Genomic DNA, 26,752 nt, shown 5'->3' with positions numbered 1-26,752 from the left:
CCTTAATTCTGTTTTGTTGACAGTATAAAAAATCAGTGAATTTATTTTCATTGGAGGTCAATTGCTTTAGTTTTCTACTGGAACAGTATTTTTTGTCACTGTACACATAGGCTGTCTCATAAAGATTATTCTTATTACACTTAGCAAATAATTTCTTATTATCATCTATGTCTTGAGCTTCTTTAACTCATCATTTCTCAGTGTTGTTTTGTCTTATTTCCTTTCAATTTCTTTTGCATTCCTATTCAAGTTCTAAAAATATGCATTCTATTTAAAAACATTTGGTAATTAGCTCCTGTTATTAGCATACTATCTGGAAAGTATGTTTATCTCAGTAGGAATAATTCTTTTGAGTATTCTTTCAATTCCCTATAAAATTCTATGTGTTTATGTTTCTGGTTCATTTATCTGTCCTAGTGATTTTCTTGCTTTCAATCTTAAAGTTTGAATTATTTAGGTAATGAGTTCACACTGGTTAAGCATTTGCCTTCACAACAACTTCCACTCTTGTTGCCTTAAGACTATTGCTTGATAGTTATAGCAAATTGTTTTCTGCACCTGACCATGGTCTTGGGGAATATGCCAACGGCAAATTCTACAGAGATGCAACCACAAAATACATTCCCCTGGATGTTTTTCCAGCTCTCTGCTCAAAATTGTCTCTGTTGTTCCTAAAATGTCTTAATCTGTATCTGATGAACTTTACAATCAAAAGTCACTACATTGGAGCTGTCAATGAGCAACAAGCAAATAATTTCACTTCATATTGATTTTCATCTAAACAAGATACACTAGTTTATTCTTAAATGTATTTCTCATAAAATTGTATCAAAAGATATATTCTGTATCATGTTTCATTTGCTTTTCCACATTCCCTAACTCTCCACTTAGGCCCAAAATAATCCACTGATATTTTCCCTCAAATTCAGTATGCTGCTTTACGTTTTTCCCATAAACATGTGTTCAGTAAATTATTTTATCCTCCTTTATGTTTGTTGTCATTTGATGAATTCTGAGATTTAGGTTTGTCAATTTTGAGGGAATTTATTAAGAAATCCCTGAGGATTACCATTGTTCCTATTCTCATCTGGATATAATTTCAAAACAATCTAACCGTTTTTATTAGAAAAATAATTATATATGCAAAGTATAATTACGTTATTTTCCTCCTCACCACATATTCAATAGTCACCTTCAGATATTAATGTTGTGTTTATACATCATATTCAGTTACGGATAATGTCAGCAGCAAAGCAGCACATAGGGAAAGAGTGAAGTGTATAGCTTTGCAACACAGGGCAGGATGATGATAACATTCAGACATTAGGTGACAGAAATATGATCATGGGCTTGATAGATTCCAGCAGACCTACAGCCCTCAGCACTGGACCAGATTCTGTGTCCTACATCTTAATGCACCACCTCTACTTCTTCAGGAAGACGTAAACCCCAATCCATTTAGTTTAAACAATTCTGATTTTTCGTAAGGAATATATGGCGCCCACAAATGTTTCCAAATAAAATTACAAGTCTTACTTTTTGGCAGTTGGTGAACCAAAACAGGGACATTTTAACAGAAAGGGTTTCACTGCATCACCTGCTGATCTCCCCTTCCTCAGCAAATATGTCTCTCTCCTTAAGTCCATTCTTTTATCACTCCCCTTAGCAAAATCTAGTTTCATCTCTCAAGTTGTACTTTGATGAGCCTATACATACTAGATAGTTTGTGTTTGATATAATTTAGAATTGTTAGTCTTCACATTGGTGTCAGTATTTTAATAGGAAAATAAGTACTAAAAGAATGAGGATTAGCCAGGAAATTGTTTAATGCAACAAACAACGAGTGGTAGAATAAATGACGTTCCCAAGTCTCTGGGAATATCACCTTGTCAGCAATTACTTCCCACTCATTTTCCTGTTTTAAGGGTTTAATCTAATTGGTTCTCTGTGCAGGTGTGTTATTTGCACAGACCCCTGGCTGCCTTTATGCTGGCATTTACCTTCCCTCAGTGGCCTCAAATGGCACCTAATAAAATCCCTACAGCATACTGTAGCCACCAGAAACATAAGCTTAAGTCTTCTGGTTTGCTGAGTAGGGCTGTGTTTAAAAAAAAAAACGGTACACAACACATCTAAAGACGATGCAGAGGTACTTAGATGAAAACAGACGATTTTACAGCAGATTGCCTAACATATTGACAGTTTTCAAATAACCTCTCAAATCAGATGAAATAAGTTTCAGAAAGTTATTTAGCATGAAGAATACATTATTAAATTCAACGTATAAAATGTTAATGTGGATCTGCCAGCTCTGGCTGCTTGCTTGCACTCCTCTCCCTGCAACACTGGTATCATAAACACAAGTGTCAGTGTGAATTGAGTGTTCTCCCTCCAGCCAACCAGAAGAGATGCTGTTTAAATATCATCTCTGCATCCTTAAACACACACAGGTCACTTTCCAAGTTCCACTAAGATCAAAGCATCGGTTTTAAAATGAAATTATCTAAGCACTCAAAGCAGTATCCAGTTCTTAAAATTAAACCTTGTATCTTTCTTTTTCTTGATTTTATGTTTTTTAAACAATGTTTTGTGGCAACTATGGTAGTTGTTGGAGGCATCATTTGCTGATACGCTTTATTGTTTTAAGCGAGTCAGTATTGACTTTTATAAATTACCTATTTTTAAGACTTTTTTCTTTAAAATAAAATCAATTCATATCACTTTAAAGTCATGCTATTTCTTGATATTATTGTAAGTATTTCCTAGAAGAGGCACTTAAGGAATTTCAAAGAAGCTCAAGTAATTGGATTAGCCAGTTGGCACAAGGTTGATGTAAGGATGGAGCTAACCCTTCAGTCTAAGGATCACAGTAGCTAACTATTTAGTGAGATTCTCTGGAACCTAATATTAACACTCTAATGCATATTCATTAACAGCCTGCATCATTATAATTTCCTGAAGAAAATGAAATCTGAATTATTTCTCTAAGGTGCTTCACAAAGGATAAGAAGGAAGTGTCATATAACTGGATTCTTGACTCTTGTTTGTAAAAAAATATTACAAGAGCAAATGTTTCTCTTCTGTACTGAGTTTTTCATGGTGAATATAATAGTATGCACCAGGAGTAGCTTTGATTTGGAAATCTCAACTTTTAAATACCTGAACTTCTAACTTTTTTTCCACTGAAGGGCTACCTGATAACTACTACATACATTTTCCGTCATATATTTTCTCAGTCACATGTTTTCCAAATCTTTTAATTCCTTAAAAATTCCAAGAGAAGCAAAATGAACTACTTGCCCATTTTATAGATTATGAAACAAAAGCTCAGCAGAAGAGAGTTGTTTGTTTGTTTGTTTGTTTGTTTATATTTTCATTTGCATGAAACCAGAACAGCTGTATCTGGATGAATCCTATGTGCTATCCACTTTTCATGTCCTCTTTGGCATAACCCCAATGTCCGTGGGTCAGGCATGTTTCTTCCATAGGGTCCTGTCCAAAGGTGCCTACAGGTTGACAGTTCGACCTCATGGTGGAATGTAAGAGCTCTTCAGAGTTTTCAGTGTCTTGGATGATTTTCCTCATCATTTAAATTTTCTAATGTTGGATAAGCTATATAATCTTAAATTTGTATTTAAAATGTTTACCTAACTGTGTGATCAAATTGGGTTAATAGTTGCTGCTTTGTGAACTTTATTAATGGATGTGAGTTTCAAATGATCGTATCAGGTTTTATTTTGAGCTTTGGGCTTTCAAAACTAAATTTTACTTTGTGCAACTGCAAAAGTGAAAACTTTTGTAACTGTATTGATTTTTCTTTTTTTTTCCAATGAAATTCAAGGAGAAATGACAAAGTTGTTACAAAATATTACATCTATGATTATGGTTTTCCTCTTGCTTCATTCACATTTTATAAAACATTAAAATTTGCAAAGAAATCTGACAATCTAATGTGATTTGTTCTGTGGTATTTTTTTTTCTTTTTTTTTTTTTTTTCTCTTAACTGGGCCTTTACTATGAATTTCTTGGAATTTGTTTTATCCCAGATAAATGGCAAGTAATTCACCCTAAGAAGACTGTGAAACTGTTTTGTCTCAGCAGGCTCCGTTGTGAAAGCCCAGCATGAGCTAGGCAGATCTGAGACAGGCCATGCTGCAGCAGACTGTTGTACATTTTAAATGCTCATGAATTACTCTCAGTAGATGATGGGTCCAGACTGGACAAATGTGAGCAGCGTGAACATCAACCACACTTTAATTAGTAATGGCTCCCCAGTAAACAAAAATCACCCACAGTATAACAGAACAAAATCCCTACAACTTTAGATTTGATTCATTAAACAGTATCATGTCCATTAATAAATGACAGCACTTTTGTTTCCATGGGTAAAGTTTCACGAAGAGCTTTTATATGTATAAGATGTCATTTGTTCCTCACCACAACCCTGCAAGATAAATGAGGCATGTATTTCCCCCTTGTGTTATAAGGTCATAAGGCTCAGCTGGGTTAAATGATTTAACCAATATGATAAAAGAGACTGGAAGAACAAACTGAATTCCAAACCTATCCTCATTCTTATTCTAGTAACACATATGGAATCAACTGTATTCCACACAGACACTCCAACACTCCCAATTTTGACACATTTCTAAAACCCTCACATTCTATTTGACAAATATCTTTTCATGTTTATTCTGATAACGATTACATTGAATTGATAAAATCTTTACAGTTCTCACAAGGAGGCATCTTAGAAATAGCATGAGCTTTGAATGTCAAGAACAATAGAGTGGTTCTTAGCATAATTATAGAAAGTTTGGTTTGCAAGTTGCCTGTGTTACAGGCTGAGGCAACATCTCACTCAATCCACACAAATTGAAAGTATTGTGTATCCCTCCTCAGTAACAATCCATCTCAGAGCATCAGCCCTGTCATCCTGGCTGGCAAGTGTTGTGTGTGTGTCGTGTGTGTGTGCATGTGTGTACATCTATGTCTGCTATTTTCTCTGATTTCAAACAAGTTTTGCACATTTTCACCCAAATGTCACTAGTGGACTTAGGTGCCACGTCTTTAGAAAATTAAGAAATACAAATATTCCTTTTAGGTAGCAACTACCATAACATATATTTTTATAGATAAATAAATTCAAGCACATAAGCTTGGAATTTCTTTCAATTAAGTAAATACATGTTTGCAACACATTGTTTGCATACTATGTGTATCTGAATATGAACTTTATAGTGGCATAAAAATGAATCCGAGTAGATGTGATTAAGGTTCACAGATTAATTTCCTACAGACAGGAATATACAGAATATTCCCAGGGGAATGTTATCAGTATTCCACAGAGTGCTTTCATGACACCCAAATTTTTCTTATTTTTTTATTTAATACTCGAATCCCTTAAAAATAGATCATTAATTATTGCAAGAGAAGTACACAATCCTTATATTATGTGTATATATAACTATATAACCAAAAAAGCTAAATTTAAACTAAATAAAAAATAGCTTCTCAAGTATGCAAATTAAAGTACATTTGCATAATTCCAATAACACTTCATATTATGTTATAATAGAGGGTAGAACATCTATGCGATGCTGCATATCTCCACAAGAACAGACAAAGTCATCTAAATAAATGCATGCATTTAAAACATGGTCAGTAGCCATTAAATTGGAAAATTGCACATAGAATCTCCAAATTTAATGATATTTCAAACTCACAGTATTTCACTCTTTTGAACTAGACATTACATATACCTCAGAATAGCTCTTTGTTTAAAAAAAGACTTAATACCAATTTTTTTATTCTTAACTGTTGATTTACATTGATTTTTTAAAAAATAATTTATTTATTTTAATTGCAAAGTTAGATATGCAGAGAGAGGAGAGACAGAGAGGAAGATCTTCCGTCCGATGATTTACTCCCCAAGTGACCACAATGACCAGAACTGTGCTGATCTAAAGACAGGAGCCAGGGAGCTTCTCCAGGTCTCCCACAGAGGTGCAGGGTCCCATGGCTTTGGGCCGTACTCGGCTACTATTCCACACCACAAGCAGAGAGCTGGATGGAAAGTGGAGCTGCCGGGATTAGAACCTGTGCCCATATGGGATCCCAGCATGTTCAAGGCGAATACTTTAGCCACTAGGCCACAGTGCCGGGACCCTACACTGATTTGTAATACCGGAAAATAAGTGGATATTATATTTTCATACTTATAATGTTTTTTTGAAAAGGTGTGTTAATACATAAGTCAAAAGTTTATTTTGAGCCTCTCCTGGTGTCCTATCTAGCAAAAGTCCTTGCCTTGAATGCGCCAAGATCCTATATGGGCACCAGTTCTAATCCTTGCAGCCCTGCTTCGTATCCAGCTCCCTACTTGTGGCCTGGGAAAGCAGTTGAGAATGGCCCACAGCCTTGAGACTTTGCACTCATGCAGGAGACTTGGAAGAAGTTCCTGGCTCCTGGCTCCTGGCTCCTGGCTCCTGGCTCCTGACTCCTGGCTCCTGGCTTCAGATCAGTGCAGCACTGGCCATTGAAGTCACTTTGGGAGTGAATCATTGGACTGAAGATCTTTCTCTCTGTCTTCCTCCTCTCTATATATGACTTGGCAATAAAAATAAATAAATCTTAAAAAAGTTTTTGTCTCATTTCTGTACTTAAAAATTATCTATGAAAAGAAATATATTTCCTTTTTAGTCCCAATGAAGTCTTAAATATTTAAATATTGGTCACTTTGATGATTCTGACTTGAAATCATTGTGTGTGATTCTGGTCCTCGCTCCCAATTCCCACTCCCTGTTCCACCTGGGAGCCAACAGATGACTGAGAGAGTTACACCCCTGCTATCCACATGGAAGATGGGCACTCACCTCCTAGTTCTCTGACTGCCATTGAGGGCATCTGGGGATTTTTTAAACTGGTTTTATTTTTATTGGAAAAGCAGAGAGAAGGAGATACAGAAGGAAGGTCTTCTGTCTGTTGATTCACTCCCCAAGCAACCACAATGGCCGGAGCTGTGCCAGTCCAAAGCCAGGAGCCCAGAGCCTCTTCTAGGTTCCCAACACAGGTGCAGGGTCCCAACACTTTGGGCCATCCTCAACTGCTTTCCCAGGCCACAAGCAGGGAGCTGGATGGACAGTGGGGCCCCCAGGGTTAGAATCTGTGCCCATATGGGATCACCACACGTACAAGGTGAGGATCTTAGCCACTACTCTACCACGAAGGGTTTAAGGGCATCTGGGGATTTTTAACAACTTTTGTCATACTTGCTTGTTCTGAAGATGAACCTATCTTGGAGGTTACCAGTTCTCATAGGGCAAAGGAAGTTGTTATAATTCCAATCTTACTATAATTTGCCGAAACCCCAAAATTATCAAAAATGAAAACAATACTGTCATAAACAGTTTCTGCTGTCATAAACAATAGGCATTGTCATAAACATGCATTTAATTTTATATTGGCATCAAAGCAACTTTTCTAAGTAGAAATTATGGCCTTTATCTTACAGAGAGGTAAACTAATGTGCAGAGAAGGCAAACCACTTGCCAGTGATCTCTATGGACGGTGTGGAGCCAGGAGTCCATGAATACGTATAACTCACTCCATTAGCTCCTCAGCATTTGTCCTAATACTTCCCAAGAAAAAATTACTGCTAGCATTACGTTCTTGCCATGATTTTAATGGAGTCCTCTCAGAACCCGGAAAACCATATGGTGACTTGATGACCAATTGCCAAGGTGATGCTATGTGGAGGTGGTAGGACCGTGGGAAGAATATCAGATTTAGAAGAAACTATGAGGAAAGGCTTAGACCTTTGCCACTAGACCATCTTCTCTAGATCTGCTCTGTGAGGAACGGTTGGACCCTTGCTTTGTGCAAGCAGTAAGTAAGCCCTCACCAAAACTGGATCATGCTGGCAAACTGATCTAGGATTTCAGTCCCCAGAATTGCAAGAGCATGTATTTCTGTTGTTCTAAGTGAAAAGGTCTGTCACATTTTTATAGCCACCTGAACTGAGTATATCAATGGTCATGCGCTACCTAGAAATCAACTGTCTTAAAAACTCATTTAATTTACTTATTTTTGATTTCTGACTCATTCTTTTCATGCTTTATTAACATTTTAATCTTTTTCTTTTTGTTTCTTTTTTTATTTTTGGTGTATTGTTTTGTTTTATTGTTTTTTAATAACGATTTAAACTGACACCAGCATACAACTTTGCTATGACTAGACACTCCGCTTCAGTATACCTGCTTCAATACACTAAAGAATTCGGGAGCCCACCAAACACTTGCAATAACTAATGACATCCTTACTAGGCTCTCCTGGGGTCTAGAAAACATCTGGGTTAATATGAAGTGACTGGGAAATAAGCAAATTATTGCTTAGTTTTCCATCCAGGTTCACACAAGTTCATTCAACTCCAAGGACAATTGGGCCTACAGCCCACATATTAAAGGTTCAATTCCAATAGCATCTTAAATTAGAAGTAGTTTTTCATGTGAGTGTAATTGTGTTGCAAATACAGAAAAACATATATTTAAATAATGGCTAGACATCATGACACATGCTTTTCCGATTGACCCTTTTATTCTTTTACTTCATAAATTCCTGTTCACCCTCTAAAAGTTTTCATTTTTCTAAGCAACATTCCTAATGTTGCATTCTTCACAAGGCAGCCCTAGAGAACCATGGATACATCATTCCAAAGCTTACTGCGGTCTGCTTAATGTTATCACCATCAAATAACCTCTGTTTAAATAAGCCTATAGTCTATATATGAATATCTTTTCCTAAAAGAATATCAAAGTACATTTGTCGAAGCTTATCATTCACCATTTTCTTAGATGATTCTCTAATTAATGAAATAATGAATGGAGAGAATTATTTAAAAACTTCCTGTACATGTGAATTACTTAATAATGCAGAAATGTTTAATGTAAATCCATGTGATTGATTCCAGAAAAATAAACATGTTTCCCAAAACAGTACAGAAGTATTTTTTAATCTATGAAAGCATTCCACACAATGATGTTGTTCAATCTAAACAACCTGAAAAAAACCTAAAAGGCATGTAAATATAATTCAAATAACTCAAATAAATCTCTGCTATTTCAAAATATGTTTGTAAGTAAATAAAAATTATTGTAGATTTAAATGGATCTCACTGTAATAGAAAAATCAACAGCTATCATATTCTAAGCACTTAATGTTTGCTAAACCATGTTTTAAACTGTCATATACTTATTAACATACTTACTTCTTAGTATTGAAATATGAGACAAAACAATTATAGTAACATATTTAAGCACCATACTGCAAATCTTTGTCATTGAATTCATTCTGTATTATTGTTGTAAAAAAACATAAACCTATTAATGAAATATTTGGATAATCACTTGATAATTCCCATTTATTAAAAGTCTTTTATTTGATACCAGCAAAGATAGTAAAAATAGGTCAATATTTAGGTCAATTTTACCAAGACCCTCCCTGGAATAAATCATATCTATATTTGAAAAGGGAAATTTGATTAGTAATTTATGCAATGCTAATTAGCTTCTAGCCACAAGCCACCTTTTACCACCCACATCACCCTTTATTTCAATACCTTTGGGTTAGTTCCCAACTTACTCTGAAAGTTGTTTAACCTAAAATGTCTTTAGGGGATAATTTCCTCACCACCTTTTCAACTACCACCCACAGTTTTCTACAAAATAGAATGCATCCAAAACCATGTTTTTTTTCCTTTACATTAAATGGGACACAAGAAATATTAGATATGATTAACATCAGAAATTTTATATCGTAGATAGTAGATATTATTATCCTAAATGTAAAATCAAATATATTACATCTAGATTTTTAGTTAATAGTCATGGCAGTAAAGATATGAAATGACTAAAAGGGTCAATAACAAAGAAATTTCAAACTTCATAGCATAAAATGGCACGAATGATCTTAATTTCAAATAACTGGTATAAGCTAAAAAATACAACTAATCCTTTGTCATCTTCTAAATGTTGATGTCAAATCTATTGATGATCATTCAACTGAATTAAAATATCTACCACTGGAGGGATTTTCAAACCAAGCAAGTTGATTATTGACTTTTTGTGAATAGACATGGACGATACATGTTTAATACGTATGTGCACAAACACGAACATGTACTCACACTCTTAAAACATAAATTCAGTGACATATATTGAAGTTATTTTATGCAAGTCATATGCATTTTAAATATGTTTTATTTAAAATAATTTTTAACCAAGACTAATTTTATATTACCGGTTTGATAACTAAAAAATGACTAAAAACATTTATTAGATTTTGAGAAATAGATATACAGATACATCCCCACCCTACCCCCAAAAACACAAACCAAACTCCTACAGTAAGAGAGACAAGAGAGGGAGGGAGCAGGACAGGCAGACAAGACAGTGCATTCATGTAGTTGCTGGCTTTGCAAATACCTGTAAAAATTAGGGCTGTAGCTAGGTGGTACAAACAGAATTCAGTCTGTCACCCTGGGTATGACGAACCTAACCAGCTAGCCATTCCTAACACCTGCCTGGTCCTTCACTGAATGGAATCTGGAATCTAGAGCACAAGGCGGTAATCAAACCCAACAACCTCGAATGTGGGACCTGGGCCTGCTTGTGGTTGCCATGAGCGGCCACGGAGACCAGCATGACGATATCCGTGAGGGAGACACGGAAGGCAATGTTTCTGGGATACATAAGGAAGAACAGGGGAAGAGAATCTCACTATTAGTAGGTATCTAGAACTCCATAGATTGCAAAGAAAATCCAATTAAAATAATAACCAGAAAATGGTGAAGAGTTAAAGTATCACATTGTATTTTTAAAAGACTGTATTTTAACAATATAAATTAAGTTCATGATTCAAATATCTCTGCTCAAATCTATGCATGTATCGTGTTATTTGTTTCAGTAGATGTTACCAGCAGATTTACAGTCATTCAGATAATGTGTTTATTCATTTATTTTTAAAGAGAAAATTAAACACAACTTCCAACAGGCTGCTAACTTTTAGCAACCCTGGACTTCAACAACCCAGATTGTGTTTTCCTGCCTATAAAGCTGTGATTCTTAATTTGGAGCACTTCACACTTAGTTAAATCTTAAGAGTGCTATAATCCTGTGAACTTAAAACACAAATAAATACAATGCAAATTTTCAAATGCCTCGGCTTTGCCATCATAAATCGGAAGATATAAAGCTGATATCAACAGCAACAGAAATTAGAGACTAATCACAACTAATGTTAAATCATCATGATATAGAACATACGTTCTAACCTGATTTAATTGAAATTTAAATCCCTAGTATGCCAAAGAACAACCATGCAATCACGCCTTCCTCCTCTATCAGCTCACGCAAGGAGGATCAGCCTGCATTGTCACCTCTCAGAGCAAAGAAGGGTGATGCTAGCTCACGAACAATAGATGTGGAGAGTGAGGCTGACAAATAAATTACAGCTTCAAGTGCTTGAACTACATAAATATTTACGTTCTGGAAGTGCTATTAAAAGAACACTAGATTTGATCTAGTTAGAGGGTTTTGTTTTTAATTCTTGGGTTTTACTGTTTTTAATACCATAACAAATCATCTCTCTCATATCAACATGAAAATGTGTTTTAAAGCAAAAATCTAACATCGAATCTCCAAATCATGTTGTGTGATTTCAGTGCTATGCTGCAGGATGGGGAGTCGGGGGCATCTCTTTGATTTCTTTTAGGACATGTTCTGTAGTCCCTTTAGTTTCATTTTGAAGCAATGACAGAAATCATCAGTACATCTCAAAATCCAGACTCTTATTTTGCAGCACATGGGACGCTTAAAAGGAAAAACGGTGAGGAGAGTAGGTTAATTTTTTTTAACAAATTCTAGAGTGTAAGGAAGAATTTCTCAATGAAAGATGAGAGCTAATTTACTGAAGAGTGGACAAACTGTAGTTCCTAAACTAAATATGTATAATCTATACAAATGTGGTTTTTTATAAATATCTTGTCCTTTTTCACAAACATTTCTAAGGTGTTTGTGTGTTTGCTTGTATCTATTTATTTATGTCCCTGCAAATAACTTTTATGAAACTCATAAGATTTGTACTGACCTTTATTTTAAAAATACATACATGCATACACACATACATAGATTCCAGCCGTTGGCACTGTAGGTTAAGCTGCTACATGTGATTCAGGTATCACATACGTGCAACAGACCCAGACCCTGGAGCTCCACTTCCAATCCATCTTTCTGCTATTGCCCCTTGGGAGCAGTAGAAGCAGGCTCAAATGTGTGGCCATTGCCATCCATTTGAAAGACCAAGTGGATTTCTTGGCTCCTGGTTTTGGCTTGGCCAGCTTTAGTCATCTGGGGAGTGATCCAACCAATGAAACCTCTATCTCTTTCTCTCTCTCCATAACTAGTTCTCCTACTATCTTTCATATGCTTCTATCTCCTTTTGGAAATTCTTGGTGAACACCAAAGGCCAATGTCACCATAGATTGGAGAATAGTGTTTACACAGATATAGAGTGGGTTGGAGGGTTGTAGATGCTAGGTCAGCAGTGGTCTGAGAACTGCAACTTTACTCTCCAAACTGAATAGGTCTTTCAAATTAGGCATTTTGTGTAAAAATGTTGGTTTGAAACAAAAAAAGAAAAAAAGAAAACAATTTTGGAAGAAAATGCAAGGATTCAAATTGAATTACCATCTCCTTAATGTGAAAACTTAGAGCATTGAAGTCAAATAAATGAACAGCCAGTCTAAATGTACTATCGCTGTGATTTTGAATAAGTAGGTAATACGTTCAAAACAAAAAATCGTGTCTTCACACCAAATTGTGTGTACACCTGTGTTTGTGTATTCACATGGAAACATTTTCAATGTAGATTTCAAAAAGCACTGCTTCATATTCATCTCTAATTTTTTTTCCCTTTGGTTTTCAGTGTCTGCACTTCAGCATAAGCCACACAGCAGGAATGCAGAGCTTCTGCATCTGGCACTCCTCCAGTATTCTTTGTTCTCTAATGAGCTCATATTGGGTGACTTGACTTTTCTCAGCTTCAAGGATTGTATGTCTGCGGATCCAATGTCCTGCCAGTAGATGGCAGCATTGCTTATTTTCTCAAGCAAGTAGAGCCCAACAGGATCTTGACTTAAAGAATTGGGTTCTCCCCCTACGTTCGCAAACCATGAGGGCAATTTGGGAGCTGGACTAATCCAGCTCCGTCCTGCTGCCATGGAGGCATGAAGAGTTAGGGCGGATTCCATGGTTGTGGCTGGGGACAGAATGACCCACTTCGCAGGGTAGCTGCTGCAGGGAGGCGCCCTCGGCTAAAGCGGATCCGGCTAAGGGTTCGAGCCAAAACCACCCCGCAAGGCGGTGGACGAGCCTTTAGTCTTCTCCACGCCCATGGAGCAATGATCCCTCCGGTAAGCGGACACCCCTACGTTCGCAAACCATGAGGGCAATTTGGGAGCTGGACTAATCCGGCTCCATCCTGCCGCCATGGCTTCGGGCGGCCAGTGCACCAATTGGTGCCAGGCTCTGCCTGCTGGCTGCCCAGCGGCGAGCTCTGGGGCTTTTATTATTTGTAATAGCTGCTCAGGGACACTCATGAATTAGGCCAACTTTAGTATATGTGAAACATGAATTCCTGGCGACTGCCAGTGATAGGGACATGTAACTCTTTGTGCTTGCACCTACTGGTCTACTTTAATCGGGGATGCTGGGCCACGGTGTCTCTGGTAGAGGCCAAGACAGGAGAGGGCCTGAGACAAGATGAGTCAGAACAGCCACTGTCGGGTACGTGATCTGCAGCTAGGAGCAGGCCAAGTTGGTCAGCGGGGGGAACATCCTAGCTGGGTTGAGGTTCCCACCAAGGGACACAAGTGCTGGAATGGGGGCTGCGTTCTAGCTAGGAAACAGTCGTGGTCTCTCATGACACTAGTATGGCTGGGATTGGATGCACCGGGCTGGGCCAGACCCCAGCACCATCTGGTGTCCTGGAGAACCAGGGTGGATGTGGGACTGACTTGGCTAGGTCTCAATCCCCTACTGAGCCATGTGTGAGCTATACATGGGTATGGACGAGCCATGGATGGGCTGAGTCATCCAGCAACAAGAACCAGAGTGGGGTGAAAGCCAGCCATGGAAAGCCACTGTTCCTGCTAGGACAGAAGGTGAACTGAGAAGGGCTGGCTCATGGACCCCCTGGTATGCGCAAAATAAGCACAAGAAGTATGATAGGAAACAGCCCCGAATGGGCCATGGAAAGTTTCCCACTGGCATACATTTGGCATGGGTCAGGGGCGGACCAGGCTGAATCAGTTCATGTCATCCACTGGCAAACCTGGGCACCAGAGGAGAGTGTGGGTCGGGCCAGGTTCGGTCGCGACTAAAACTAGTGCATGATATGGAATTCCAGGGTGAGATTACCTGTACTGGATTTGAATGCAGCACCCAGCCAACACGTGTGAGAACCAGAAAGGGAGAGGGCAGAGCAGCGAGGGGATGGAGGGGCAGGTCCCCTCGCTGGACAGCTACTCTCACTGGATAGAGTGGGATGGGATGGGGACAGACCAGACTGGGCAGGGCTGCAACACCTGAGCGCCACATGTGGACTAGAACAGGGAAAAGCCAGGTTGGGCTGACTATTCCTGCCGGCTCTAGCATAAATTGGAGTGGGTGAACGTTGTTTGGGCTTAACCGCAGACAGCTGGCAGAAACTGGCACTGGGAGCTAACTCTCTCAAGTCAAACCACAGAACAACCCAAAGAGATCATAAACCGGGGCTGAGAGAGACCCAAGAGGGAAGTGGTGGGGTTCCCCCTCTTGGGTCACTACTCCTGCGAGAGGGCATGAAAACTAGGAGGGGGACTGGGGTGGCTAGAAGGAGAGGCACTCAGCAATATCCGTGAGGGCTGGAGAGTTGAGTTGGTTGGAGGGAACTAAGCTTCAATGCCCATTGACAGGTACTGGAGCCATATGAGAAGCGGGACAGACTGGCCTAGTCTGCTATGCATACTGGCAGGCCAGGGTGATGGGCGGGCCTGGTGGCGGTTATTGTGGGTCACCCCGACTGGGCTGCAGACCCCACTGGTTGATGAAAGAGTCGAATGCATGCTGGACAGAACCAGGCTGGACTGCAGCACCCTTGGTTCCAGTGCAAGTCGGGACTGAGAATGGAGCCAGCCCAGCGATTGCAACCACCAACTGATTGTGGCGATGGACTGTGCCGGAACTGGTACTAGCTGGAACATGCGGGAATCTGATCTGGGAATACCGCTAAGTCCCTTTGGTGATCTCCCCAATCAAACTGCTGGACTCAGAGCCCTGGCTAAGAGAGGACGGAGGACGGAACAGGTCAATCAACTACCTCAGCTAAACGTTGGGCAGCAAAATACAAAGACTCCATGATGGACTGACAATCAGTGGCTTCTTCAATGACCTAATCGAGCTGGGAGGGATGTGACTGGCAGCGATCCATAACTGGAAGACTACTAAGACTACTTGAGCAAATATCTCAGCATGCCCCACATCTGGGACCTTGGGCGGGTGGGAGACTGGGTGGGGATTCTCCCTCAATATCCCCCTTCACCTCAGATACATAAATAATATAATAAAAATATATACTAAAAAAAAAGAATTGGGTTCTATCAAAAAGGTAGGTTTAACAATCATATAACACGGCTTTATAATATCTAATTTATTGTTAAGATAAAGTGGTTAATTTGGAAATGAATCCAAAAGCTTTATCATGATGCCGTACTATTTACTGAGTTTTATTTTTTTTCAAAAGGTATTTATTGTTATTGGAAAAGAAGACATGTAGAGAGAAGGAGATGCGTAGGGAAAGAGCTTCCATCCATTGGTTCTTTCCCCAAATGGTCGTTATGGGCAGAGCTGGCCGGTCTGAAGCCAGGTGTCAGGAGCTTCTTCTGGTTCTCCCACTTGGGTGTAGGGTCAGAAGACGTTGCGCTAACTTCTGCATTCCCAGGCCACAAGCAGGTTGCTGGATGAGAAGTATAGAAGCTGGGACATGCTTATATGGAATCCTGGAGCATGAGAGGCTAGGATTTAGCCACAAATTTTTTTTTTTGGTTAAATAACATCTATGGATTCTAGTAAAACTGACAATTCTATATGAAAAATATTAGTATGATTCTGTTATTGATGATTTCATTAAGAAAAACAAAGATGAGAAATGGTAAGAGGTCTTCATATTTTGAAATTCTTTCTATTGAGTATGTCACTACCTTTAATCCTAAACTCACGCTGCATTGAATAAATTACAATTTTCTGAAAAATATCATTACATATATTACATATATGTATAAACATTTATATTTTATATATGTACACAAATGTGTACATCATACAGGAATCAGCTGAAATATTGTCTGTGTAGAAAACTATCCTTTTGGTAAGACAGGTTATAAGAGCACTTTAATGCCATCATTTTCATAATATTATCAACTCTGCAATTTCAGATACTTTAAATAATTTATGTATGTCATGTTAAAAAAGCTGTTCTGCTGTCTCCTCTATGTGGATGTAAATTTTCCATACCATTAGAACATCAAGCTACACTATTACCGATCACTTCTGAATATGCTTTTAGCAGGTTAGAGTCTCTAAGATGAAAGATGCTAATTGAAAGTAGGCTAAGCATAAAGGAAAAAGAACTTATTAGTACACATAAATGGAAATTAGAAGAGCGGTCTAATTTAAGGCAGTAGCTGGCTCCAGACATCCATAATGCTGTTTGTCATGATCTCTAATTCACTATCAATCTGAAACTGGCAGAGAAAGAAGGATTATTATTAAGGACCTAGGTGTTTTCACAGAAGACAGATTGAAAGAAGAGTGGGGTGCTGCTCTTCTAGCATCAGTTTCATCCCAGCGAGGCACTCTAAGCCTGCCTTGGTAGTTAACCTCCTTTCCAGAAAGACATAGAATTCTGGATTGGTAAGCTCAGGACCCAGTGTCACCTGTTGGGATCAGTGTCCAGAGGATTAAGGAAAAAGTCATTAAAATCATCTGCAGCAAAGATGAACAGAAATTTCCTTAATGCGTGGATGGATCTTTTAAGCATATGTGTGTGTTTTCTCTGAAAGGCAAGGTGGGGATGGCATATAGAAAGAGAGGGAGGTTTCCCCATCCCCTTCTTTCCTACCCAACATTGCTACAGCCATCAGGACTAGCACAGGCCCAACCCAGGAGCCAGGAATCCAATCTACATTTCTCACATGAGCTTCAGAATCTGAACAGTTTGAACCACCATTGTGGACTTGCAGGGTCTGACAATCAGAGACAAAAACAAGAGTTGGGACTTGCTACAGAACCCACTACTCACAGATTAGATTCAGGAATCTATCTAGACCATGGGCTTAACCACCAGGCTGTTTGCTCGCCTGTTATATTTCAAATTACATTTTCTGAGTTGGAATTGTTTTACCTCAGACCATTTGAACATTTCCATGCTTCTAAGGGAGACAGAATATTTTTTTTTAAAGATTTTATTATTATTGGAAAGCCGGATATACAGGGAGGAGAGACAGAGAGGAAGATCTTCCATCCGATGTTTCACTCCCCAAGTGAGCCGCAACGGGCCGATGCGCGCCGATCCGAAACCGGGAACCAGGAACCTCCTCCAGGTCTCCCATGCGGGTGCAGGGTCCCAATGCATTGGGCTGTCCTCAACTGCTTTCCCAGGCCACAAGCAGGGAGCTGGATGGGAAGTGGAGCTGCCGGGATTAGAACCGGCGCCCATATGGGATCCCGGGGCGTTGAAGGTGAGGACTTTAGCCGCTAGGCCACATCGCCGGGCCCGAGACAGAATATTAAGTCTTTCAAGGTTAAGAAGGCCTGGAAAATTGAAAGTAAGTTGGGCTTATGTACCATTCAACCAGAGAATATGTTCCAAAGATGATCCTGCTCTAGAGAGATCAGAATGACAATCTTGTGACTGTATACCATTTTGCAGAATTGGAACAGTATAATGGACTGACAGTTGAGTGGGCCTAAAATGAAAAGAACTCACCAAGTTGCTACAGGCAAACTATATTCATAGACTAACATCCTCATTAGCAGCACAGAGCTAGAAGCCAAATGTTTGGTACCTTAGCAGTACTCCAGCCAAAGATGTACTAATTGGACATGGAAATAAGCTATGTTGCTAAAGCAAACCCGTATTTTGTTTATGACTAGGCAGTGGGTGACAGCAGTGAGTACGGAGAGCCAAATTACAGCCTTGAACAATACACAGCAAAGAAAGTGTCCAAGCCTAAAAAAACTTGTCTAGGCTGATGACCAGAAATATGTTCTTTTCCTGAGATTTAACTCTTCCACTGAACAAAGTTTGATCAGAAATAGCTGAGGGTATTAGGTATGTGATAAGGTGAGGAATAAATAGAATCATAAAGTAAGATAATCCGTGCACATTGTACTCTGGGGCATAGCCTGAAACAAAGCATCAGCATCAAAGACAGTAAAAGTAGAAACTCAAAATAGACATTCGCTTCACATGTACAATATTGCTGTGGACTGAATTAGTGTCAGTGATGCGGTGGAGATGTTGGGATATAGTTTGTTATGGTGGACCTGACAGAAAGACTAGTAAACAAACACGATTAGATATTAATAGCAAAAGAGATTCCAAAGGGAACACAATCTGATTAATTTGCCAAATGTCAGCAGGCTAAAGTCATACCATGACTGCATCATTTGTATGTCAGAACTGAACACCAGTCCATCTAATTCATTTAATGGACAATAATGTGCAAACAAAAATTACTATCATGAGATCACATACTTATGCAAGAACATAACCTGAAGCAGGACTCATGATATTTCTAACATGGTATTTTTTACGGCATGAAAATCTGTTGTAGAAAAGGAAAATAGAAGCAACACAAGTAAACATTTTGCACATATTTTTAATGTCGCTGTTAAAATGACTGATGTTTTGTTTAAGTGCAGTGCTTTCTTATTTCTAGGAATGGTATCTTTTTTCTTAAACTATTTCACTAGTTGAAATTAATGCATATGAAGTAGTTTTGATCTCAGTACTATGCGAATGCATTTAAATAGATGTATACTTATACATATGGATTTCAAAACCTATTTTATCTCATATTGTAACAAGCTTGAATATTTACACAAAGTTATAAAACAGAGCTGCAGTAAATTGGCTTGCTATTAAGCATAAAACAAACATAGTCCATGAAGTTATTCACATTGGCACAGTAAGTAGGGATGATTCCTGCGTCTAATGGTCATGCCATTCATTAGTATCAATCCAGACGACTGATGGTTGCATGATGAATTCAATAGCCACTTGAAAGCAGATTTCCCTAGAAAACAATCAATGCCATGCCCTCCAAGGCCAGCAACTCATTTCACATGTGATTTGGATTACCAACTTCAAAAAGAAGAATGACAATTCAAACACCTTTGAAAAAATAATCTATTAACTTTCATTCTCTACAAAACTTAAGAAAGAATATTTTAGGTTGCAATGTGATGTGAGAATTCAGTGTGCTCTAGGTATTTATCTGTAAATACACAGAACGCACAGATACATATAATGATCTGAAATATAAAGGAACATTTATTTTAACCAACTAAAAATTTTTAACCTTCTCCATTCTACTTGTTTAAACATCAGCATGCACATAGAGCTAACATTTCCATAAATAAGTGGCCTGTGGGATTTCAAAAATACATATATATATAATGTTTGAAGTTAAAATGAAAGTTTTCCAATATGGTAGAGTCTAAGACCCTCATTTTATTTCACTGAGCTTTGTAAATTATCTGAAAAAAAAAAAGCCACTTAGAGGAAAGGAATTATACAAAATGAGAATACCTGATATAAATGATTAATTCCTGGAAAGCATAATCATATGGATAATTTATTAGTTTAATATTCTTACTTGGCCTATTCATGGATGAAATGATTAGAATTTTATGTGAAATGAAGGTCTCTGTGTACACCTTCATTATTGCAACAAGGTACAAAGAGAAAATAACAGTCCACCACAATACCCTAGTCTCGCTTTGCATGTGCCAGGAACACATATGGGCACGGTTGGTATCCTAGTTGTTCTGGTCCCCATCCAACTGCCTTATTGCAGCCTGGGAAAGCAACAGAGCATAGTGCAAAGCCTTAGCACCCTGCACCCGCATGGGTGACCCAGAAGTTCCTGGCTCCTAGCTTCAGATCAGCTCAACTTTGGCATTGTGACCACTTGGAGAGTGAACCGGCTGACTGAGAATCTTTGTCTCTGTATCTCTTCTTCCTATATCTGTCTTTCCAATAAAAACAAAAATAAATCTTTTTTTAAAAGGTAACAAATATGGATAGCAGAAGACTGGGTGGTAATTGATGGGACTTCTAAAACCAAAACAGTAGTTTCACTTGTGAATCTACATTTCACCATCAGTTATGTATTATTAACTCAAGTAAAAAGAATAGCAATCATGCTCTCAAATTTCTTGTCTGTGTTAGAATGAAAGAAAAAGTTCTCAAGAGGTTAAAAATCTAAGTTCAGACATCAAGTTATTTGTATATACTAGAACCATCAATTTATGTTCAATGATTATGTACCCTACTACCCTACTAAACTTTCTTACAAGTTCCAATAATCTCTATATAGAGTCTTTCTAATCTCCTATGTGTAGAGTCATGTAACCTATGAACAGGGATAATTTGAATTCCTCAATTCCAATTTGAATTCCTTTAATTTTTTTTCTTGCCTAACGATTCTAGCAACAGATCCCAATTCTATATTGAATAGGAGTGGTAAAAGTTGGTGGTAAAAGTGGTAAAAGTTCCATTCTGATCTAGTTATAGATCTTAATGGAAAAGCTTCCACTCTTTCCCTATTCAGCGATGTATTTTTCATATATTGTTTTGATTGTGTTGCTGGAGAAGAACCATAAACCTTGGAATAATCCTAATCAAAGATATTAAAGACCTTGACAGTGAAAATTACAAAAATGAAAAATGAAATAGAAAAGATATCAAAAGATTGACAAATTTACCATGTTCCTGGATTGGTAGAATCAATATAATTTAAATGTCCATATTATTGAAAACAATATACAGATTCAATGCAATCCCGAGCAAAATCCCAACAACTTTCTTCTCAGAAATAGAAAATATGATAGAAAAATTAATCTGGAAACACAAGAAACTACAAATGGCCAAACGTATTCTAAAGAATAAAAAACAGGCAGGAAGAATCACATTTCGGGATCTGAAGACACACTACATGTCAGTGGTAAACAAAAAAGTCTGGCACTGATATAAAAACAGAATATCAATAGAACAGCTCTACGTGGATCAAGAACCAAAATCTACACCCAGACACCCAGACACCAACCACCTATTTGAGAAAAACGTAGAAAGTGCTATACAAGATACGGGCACTGATAAAGACTTCTCAGAAAGATCACAGTTAGCCAGTCAGAATAAACAATGGGACTACATCAAAGTAAGCAGCTTCTGCACAGCAAAGGAAATGACCAACAAAGCAAAGAAGCAACCAAAGAATGGGAGAAAACAGAGCAGGGACTGATAGTTAGGATATTCAAAGAGCATCAGAAACTCAGTGACAGCAAAACACACAGCCCTGTAAAGAAATGGGTAAAAGAAACGAACAAACATTTTTTAACATCTGCTTTTAAATGGTCATTTTTAAATGGATCTTAGACATATTAATAAAAAATGTTCAGGCTCCCTAGCTATTAAGGAGATGCATGTAAAAAACACATTGAGGTTTCAATTTACTACAGTGATATTGACCTACATTTAAGAATCTACTAACACACTGTGACATGGATTTGGGTAAAAGCTCTCTACTCCACTGTTGGTTAGTGTAACCTAGTGAAGACATTATGAAAGTCAGTATGGAAAGTGCTAGGACAACCTATAATTCATCTACCATAATGACCCAATTATCCCACTCCGGGAAATACAGCCAAGGGAGTGAAATTTGCACATGACAAAGCGACCTGCAATTCCCTCTTTGTGGCAACACAATCCACAATAATGAAGACATAGAAACAACCCACATACCTGTCTAAAGAGGGATGGATAAAGAAACAGTGATGCATCTATTCTGTGGAATATTACTCAATTATTAAAATGAATGAAATTTGTAATAAAATAGTCCCAATTGGAGATTCTTATTTTCAGTAAAATAATCCAATTACCAAAGAATCGATATCTTTTGTTCTCTCTGATAAAAGACAACTTTCATGCATTATATAAAACAAATAGTTATACATCTAAAGATTATATACATGTATTCTTATAGATGAACTGTGCGTTGGAGACTGGCTTATCAGAAAGTGAAGATACGTTACATGGCACTTCGCTATTCCTGAATAAAAGAATGACTCCCTATGGAACTGTTAAATATAACATGAAAATATGATATTAGATTTTTCCACCATTGCCAATATCTATAATGCCACGATCCATTTAAACAGCATAATGTTGGACTGCTAACTATTGTTGAAGGACTATACTATTGCAATAATAAGAGAAAAATGGTTAGGGAGAAACAATGTGGAAGAAGGGTGGGAGGATGGAGGGGGAAAATACTTATACCTACTGGACTGTAACATGTAAAATAATAATAACAATAAAAATACAAGAATCTCAGTTTACTATCTCTTTTCTTAGCAGCGACTCTTTTTCTTTTTCTTTTTAAGATTTATTTATTTTTATTGGAAAGGCAGATATACAGAGAGGAGGAGAGACAGAGAGGAAGATCTTCCGTCGGATAGTTCATTCCCCAAGTGGCCACAACTGCCGGTACTGTGCCGATCTAAAGCCAGGAGCCAGGAGCTCTTCCAGGTCTCCCACGCGGGTGCAGGGTCCCAAGGCTTTGGGTTGTCTTCAACTGCTTTCCCAGGCCACAAGCAGGAAGCTTGATAGGAAGTGGGGCCACTGGGATTAGAACCAGTGCCCATATGGGATCCCAGTGTGTGCAAGGCGAGGACTTTAGGTACTAGGCTATCGCGCAGGGCCCAACAGTGACTCTTTCAATAACATTGCACACCTGATTAAATTCATACACAGTCTTTGCAACATTTTACTGGAAGATGGTGTAGAAGACAAATCATCAAGCAATCATTTACTCTCCCAAAACAAGATTTATTGTTTTTTTCTTAGATTTGAAGCAATAGATTATATCTGTAATGAAAGAGCCTAGAATTCTGTATTTCACATTAGATATTAGGCAACTCTCTCTAATCAAATAGGGTATGTCTGCTGATAGTAAGATGTATATTTTTCAATATTCTAAATCTTGAAGTCATATTTTTCAATGATAACAGTTATTACATTCACAAAAAAGCAGTATTATGAGTTTTTCAAAAACTCTAATAGTATCTGGAGAACTCTAATGAGATTAGTTATAATTTAAAATCTCTCCATTTCTGCAAGATTGGAATAAAATATATGTACTATAATGTCCATGATTGGATCCTATTGGCTCACATTCTAAAAGGGTGATTTTTCCCTATTTGAATCCTCTATTATTTTCTAATTAATGCAGATAACTGTGTTTTACAAACACATTAATTTCTTGGTATCTACAGAGAATTGGATCCAACAATCTGAAAAGAAAATCTGCATGTACTTGAATTTCTTGATTAAATGGTATAGTATTTCATCTATGCCTCCCCTTGCATGCATTTTATGTCATCTCTAGATTATTGCTATTACCTAGCACAATATAAACTTGATGATAATATAATAGTTGTTATATTTCAACAACTGAATAATGATGTCAAGAAAAATTTTGTACATGTTCATGACAAATGCCTTTTATTTAAAAATATTTTCAATCTGTTGTTTCTTAAATGCACGAATGCAGTACCCATAAATTTTGGAAAATTGATCTTTTTTTTTCTGTTCTACTGGATATTGGTCTGGAAGCATTCCTTTGCAAGTATAAAGGAATGAGGAAATAACAAATAATCCTAAAAGTGAAGAAAAATTAACAAGAAGATACTGGAGAGTTAGACCATAGGTAGATAGGCTGTAAAATATACAGGATGAAAAATATACCGGGGGCATTATTTTTTCAGTAGCCATACTGAGATTTCTTATTAAATTTTTGAATGTTTAAAATACAAAAATAAAAGCAACCCATCATACATTATACTCACTAGACATTTGTGATTTGCAGTTGTGCTATGAATAATACACAACAGATTCATTTAAAAAAATGAGCTATGGGGCCCAGGGCAGTAGTTTGGTGGCTAAAGTGCTCGCCTTGCACACGCTAAGATCCCATATAGGACCCTGTATATGTTTTGACTGCTCTGCTCCCCATCCAGCTCCCTGCTTGTGGCCTGGGAAAGCAGTCAAGGATGCCCCAAAGCCTTGGGACCCTGCACACAGGTTGGAGACTGAGAGGAATCTCCTGGTTCCAGGCTTCAGATCTTCTGAGCTCCAGCTATTGGAGCACTTGGGGAGTGGAATATGTTTCTCTCTTTCTCTCCTCCTCTTTGTATATCTGACTTTCCAATAAAAATAAATAAATCTTTAAAAAAAAAGTGAGCTATGTTTCCAGGTAATAGGAACACTCTGAGCTCAAGATGAAGGAAAATGACTGTTGATTTCAAAATCAATCTCCCAATGCCCGTTTACTAGTCTAGAATTGTCTGAAAATAGAGAATAACATCTTTACATGACTGTAAGACACTGCCTTTCTATTTATCCGAATCCCTGAAACATATTCTAAGTAGCATCACTGACTCAAGGTTTTTCGTTTTTGATAAAAATGTCTCATTTTTTTTACCATCAAATTTCTTCAAAAGCTATGTGCTAACCTAATCATGTACCATCCAAAACCTATTACAGTGCTACAAATCTATCAGAGGGGTTAATAATAATAATGGCAACACCAAATACTGACAAGAATGTAGACTGTGGCTCACTCTTTCATTGCCTTAAACACTAAACTGAAACATTTGGATAGTTTCTTACAATGCAACTGAGCAATTGCACCATTAGTCATTTATGAGAAAGAATAATAATAAAACAGACTATTGCTGTGTGTTATGATTTGGATAAATCTCAGGAGAACTAGACTGAATGAAAAAACATGAAAAAGCTATATACAGTATTATTTCCTTTACTGAAAGTTTGCTAGTGATGACCAGGGATTAGAGATGAAGGAGGAAAGGCAAGCATAATCATACACGTGGGATATTCCTCTGCTTACATATTAGTTTTGTGACTTAACTGCAAGGATTGTAAGACTTTATCATAGCGTTACAAAATGTGGTATAGAAGGTACTGGACAAAGGACAGGTGGACTCTGAACTATTTCTTCAAAACTCCACGGGAGGGAACATTCCTGAAAGCTGGGTGAGCAGTAGCGAAAGCAGCTGCCAGGGATGCGCATGGTTCATGCTCTTTCTCCCCCGACACCAGCCTCAGCCCTCTCACCAGCAGTAGAATAAGGTGAAAGAAACTATTTACTGTGACGTTTTGGAGGTCAAAGCAAATGCCACCCAAGAAGAACTGAAAATGACTTACAGGAAATTGGCCTTGAAGTAGCACCTTGATAAGAATCTCAATGAAGGAGAAAAGTTCAAAGGTATTTCTCAAACTTGGGAAGTGCTTTCTGATGAGTCAAAGAAAAGGGAGCCATAAGCTATATGACAATGGAGAGGAGCAGGCGATTAAGGAGGGTGGAGCAGGTGGTGCCTTTTGCTCCCCAGGGACATCTTGCATATCTTTTTTGGAGATGGAAGAATGCATAGAGAACGGAGAGGTAAAACTGTTCTACATAAACTCCTAGTGATTTTAGAAGACGTATGTAACCGTGCAAGAAGAAAACTGACTCTGCGAAAGAATGTGATTTGTGACAAATAAGAAGGTCGAGAAGGTAAGAAAACAGCAGTAGAGTACTGTCCCAATTGTCCAAGTACTGGAATTCATCAGACAGGGCCTAGAAAGTTTCGACAAACTTGATCTGTATGCAAGGAGTTCCAGGACCACGGGAGCCCATCAGTCCTAAAGATAAATTTAAAATCTGCAACGAAAGGAAAGTAGTTTCAAAGAAGAAAATTCTACAAATTCATATTGACAAAGGCATGGAGGATGGCCCCAAAGTAACATTCCAAGGTGAAAGAGAACAGGATTGGAGCCAGGAAATATTGTTGTGTTAGATCAGAAAGACCATGCGATTTTCACTCTCCAAGGAGAGGTCCTTTTTTTATGTATGTGGACATACAACTATTTGAAGCATTATGTGGTTTCCAAAAGCCAATTTCTACTCTTGGCAACGGAGTCATAATCATCACCTCTCACCCAGGTCAGATTGTTCCGCATGGTGATATCAAGTGCATGCCAATTGAAATCATGACAATTCACCTGGTAGACTTAGGAAAGGGGTCGCATAATCATTGAATTTAAGGTAAGTTTTCCCAAAGATGGCTTTATATCTACTGAAAAACTCTCTTTGCTGGAAAAACTTCTTCCTGAGAGGAAGCTGATAGAAGAGAATGGTGAAATGGATCAGACAGAACTCGTGGACTTTGATCCAAAGCAGGAGAGACGGCGCCATTGTAATGGAGAAACATACGAAGATGATGAGCATCACCTGAGGGGTGTCCAATGTCAAAACTCTTCATGGGCCAAGACTGCATCCCCGCTCACACTGTATATCAGCAGTGCATGA

General features: G+C 38.0%; 1 pseudogene; it reads left to right on the top strand.

Annotated features, from left to right (window-relative positions):
* The first annotated feature begins 1,344 nt into the window (after window positions 1-1,344).
* On the top strand, window positions 1,345-26,752 carry LOC105942489 (dnaJ homolog subfamily A member 1-like; annotated as a pseudogene).

The sequence above is a fragment of the Ochotona princeps genome, chromosome 3 (assembly GCF_030435755.1).
Source record: "Ochotona princeps isolate mOchPri1 chromosome 3, mOchPri1.hap1, whole genome shotgun sequence".
Classification (NCBI taxonomy): domain Eukaryota; kingdom Metazoa; phylum Chordata; class Mammalia; order Lagomorpha; family Ochotonidae; genus Ochotona; species Ochotona princeps.
This window is presented reverse-complemented; position numbering and strand designations above follow the sequence as displayed.